Consider the following 3,926-nt stretch of genomic DNA (forward strand, 5'->3'; position numbering starts at 1 on the left):
TAGAGGTGTTGCTGGGCTGCCACAGACATAGTCTGGCTGCTGTTTAGGCTTCCTGTGTCTTTTGTTTACACAGGGAGATTAGGCCCACCTCTGTAATGATGTATGCCCTTCCCCCCATCGAGCTTGATCCTTCCAGGTCAAGGTGGAACTGATGTGCTGGCTGTGAAACCCTCAAGCAAGAGGGCTTCAGACTGCTGGGCTTTGTTGCAGGAGGGACCCACCTAGCCTATCGCCTGACTCCCTGCTTTTTGCACTACCTGTCTCTGGGAGACCAGTAGCTCCATCTGGCCGGCTCTCTCAGCCAGCCAACGCATCCGCCTAGGTCTGTTCCAACAGTCCGTGGCACTGACTGGGGCTGCTATTCAGCTCTACACAGGTAACTCGGGTGCCTTTCAGCCAGTGAAGGTCTCCTTATCTGTGGGTTGCAGAGGCTTTGGGAGAAGTGCAGTATCTGGACTGGTGTGCCAGGGGTTGGGGAAGCCCCCAATCCTCCAGTCAGATGCACTTCCTGGGTGGAGCAGCCCCCCACCCCACCTTGGTTTTCCCTTTTTGGGCTATGCCCACTGTCCAACCAGTCCAATGGAAATGAATCTGGTACATCGTTTGGAGATGTGGAGATCACTTGCTTTCTGCATCTCTCTCACTGGGAGCTGCACACTGGATTTGTTTCAATTTGACCATCTTGGCAGAAGCTCTCTTCCCCTTTTTCAAAGGCAGAGGAGCCTCACTCCATGGCCACTGCCACTACCAGACCACAAGAGAGCATAACCAGACAACTGCTGATCTTCCCTTAAGGTCCAAGACCTAAGTCAGCTTCTGGTGAGAGCTGCCTGGTCTCGGATTTGCTGTCCAGGGAAGTAGACTCCACTCTGGCCCATGGCAGGTCCAGAAATGCTATCCAAGAGCCAAGTTCTAGAACTGGGGACCTCAAGGGCCTGCTTCATCCTGTATCCTCCAGTGGCTGAGCTAGTAGTATCTAAGGTGCAAAATGAAGTTCCCTTTACTTTTCCGCCTGCTTTTCTCAAGCAGAAGGAATCTTGTCCCATAGCCACTACAGCTGTGAATGTGCTGAATCTCACTTTTAGCCAGCAAGTCTCAGAGTCTCATTCAAGACTCTCAGTGCAGTCTGTTAGTATTACTGCTAGTTATTCAGGGTCCAAGGGCTCTTCAGTTAGCAGGTGATAAATCTTGCCATGACAGAGTCTTTCACTTTCTTATTCCCTCTCCTTTTTGTTCTCTGTAAGTCTCTTCCTTCTTTTCCTTTCCTTCCCCTATCCCCTACTCTTCTTTATTTTCTTTTTGGTTCATTATTGTCTCCAGTCTTTTCTTTCTTCCTGTAACAATGACAGAATATACACACTTACATATATATATATATATATATATATATATATATACACACACACACACATATATATACAGATATGTATGTAATCAGATTATCATGTCCTAACTTCGTTTCTAAAAGTCACCTATTTGGCCCAGAAGATGTCCTCTTTTTAAATAAAAGATATGAAATTATTTTCTTATTTTACGTGAAATACTCCAGAAAAAAAATTATAAAATGCAAGCAAGACACAAAATTCCATATATATGTGTAATTTCCCGTGACCTAATCCAGTGAGTTTCAAATAAGGGACTATATTGGGAATCCTTATGGATTTTTAATTATTTCAAGAGCCTGAGGGAAGCCTTAAATTGATCTGCAATAGCACTTCATTGCTTCTTTTCTTTTGGCTCCAATTAGGTCAGTTCAGTATAGAGAAACTGTCTGGTTCATGCTGATCAGAATCTCTGATGAGGAGTTATAAATGACTTTGGTTTTAAAAAAGAGAGAAAGCAGTGAAAATGATCAACTTATACTTTTTTGGGGAGTAATATGTCTCAACATGGGAAGTTCATGTTACTGGAGAAGAAAATGAACAAATTAAACTCCTTATAGTTATCTTTTCTTATCTAAAATTAAAGAGGTGGAGTGGATACTTTCACCTGTTCTGAATAATAGTGGTAGGACCACGCCAGAGTGATTCTTTAATTGAAATATGCTTTGGTGTTTCAGGCCTTCAGCCCTTTTATTATGGTAAGACTATAAGAAAATGTTTATAAATCCTATCATTGTGTTAGTTATTTAGGAATATTATTGAGTATCTTTTCTAGCCACATTATTCAATGTGGCTCCAGTGTGAAACCCATTTCACTATTTCACATTGGAATCCAGAAAGCTCAGAGTCAAATTCAAATGTTAATCACAGGCATTGAAGAGGTCTTTTTAGGCTAACTGTACTCTAATATCTCTGGCCCTGGAGTTTTTTAACAATTCAGTGATTTCCAGTTGCTGGTTTCATACACACAGAGCTTAGAGTTGCCACAGTCTTTTTTTTTTTTTTTTCATATTTGCACCAATTTAGAAATAAGGAAACCAAGGCAGAGAAAGGGTAAGTAACTTGTCCCAGTGTATGCAGCAAGTATAGAGCCAGGATTTCAATTTCTGGTTAGTCTGATTCCAAGGTGCTTTGATATACAACACTATGCTTTTCCCAATAAAACAAATGAGATTAAAAAGCTTTAAAAGATGAAAAGGAAAAAAATATATATAACTAGAAGCCTGAAGAAGGGCACGGGAATGGAGTCAGGGGTATGCAGGGGCAGGTGATATGAAAAGAAGCTGAAGTGGCAGCCTTGCTAGCCTCCAGTTACTTTTACTGTGCCTCTACCTTGTAAAAACAGAGGTTTTCATTACTGTTGGGTAATTGATGGCAGATCATATGGGAATGAACACAAGATAAAATGTACACATAAAAATAAATATGGTAAGAGATTTTTGAAACCTGTCTTGCTTCTTAGCTCAGCATACTTTAGATTTGTCTCTCATTTGGGGCAGACTATCATGTCCTAACACCATTTCTAAAAGTCACCTCTTTGTCCAAGAAGATGTCTTAGTTTTAAATAAAAGACATAAAAGTACTCTCTTCTATGAAATACTCCAGACAAAATTTATAAAATGCAAGCAAGACACAAAATTCCTTTCTTAAGGTAAACCTACAATGGAGATATATAGGATTTATGAACGCTAAAGGGTGCAAATAAAATCTATCTCCCAAATTTGTGGGGTGAAATAATTCTTTGGCTTGTTTTGTTCTTCATAAAAGCCAGAGTTTCAATAGGTTTATTGTAGCACCAGTGCTGAAAAGAGCTGTGAAAGATTGCCAAAAATAGAAATAATCTTTAAATTAAATAAAAAAATAATCACTGGGCAATATTTTTATTTTGAACATCTAAAAGAGAGACAGCAGCATTGATATTTGGCTAGAAAATTACTATAAAAGATGTAAAATCAAAGACAAGTTGACAGGATTGGAAATCCTCCACCACGGTGAGTAAACACAGCAAGGAGAGATATACAGTAGCAAAGGCTTTGTAGCAGGATTTGCAGCCTTTTTGGAAATCCATTCTCAGGCAAACCGATAATATTTTGTCCCTAAATACTTCAGTCTCCTATGTAAAGAACTGATGCAAAAGTCAGGCCACACCTATGTCAAAGAGCCAGTTTATTCACTGTCAACTGTATGTCTCCAAAGTCTTGATAGCTGAAAGTAAATGACCACTTTGCATTAACTTACCCTACAGAGATCCTGCTCCAATTCAACAACAAAAACAAAAACTCTGCTCATCTCTGTAAGGATGCCCTTTTGTGAGACTGACAGGCTGATGAGCTATCTTACTGTTATGGACAGAAATGTGTCCCCCTAACTGCACTAAATTCTTATGTTGAAGCTTTAACCCCCAGAGTATGACCGCATTTGAAGATGGGGCCTTTAAGGACAGGATTAAGTTAAAATGAGGCAATCGGGTTAGACCCTAATCCAATGTCACTGGTGTCCTTATAAAAAGAGAAATTTGGATGCACAGTGGGATACCAGGGATGT

The sequence above is a fragment of the Cebus imitator genome, unplaced genomic scaffold (genome assembly GCF_001604975.1).
Source record: "Cebus imitator isolate Cc_AM_T3 unplaced genomic scaffold, Cebus_imitator-1.0 Scaffold315, whole genome shotgun sequence".
Lineage (NCBI taxonomy): Eukaryota > Metazoa > Chordata > Mammalia > Primates > Cebidae > Cebus > Cebus imitator.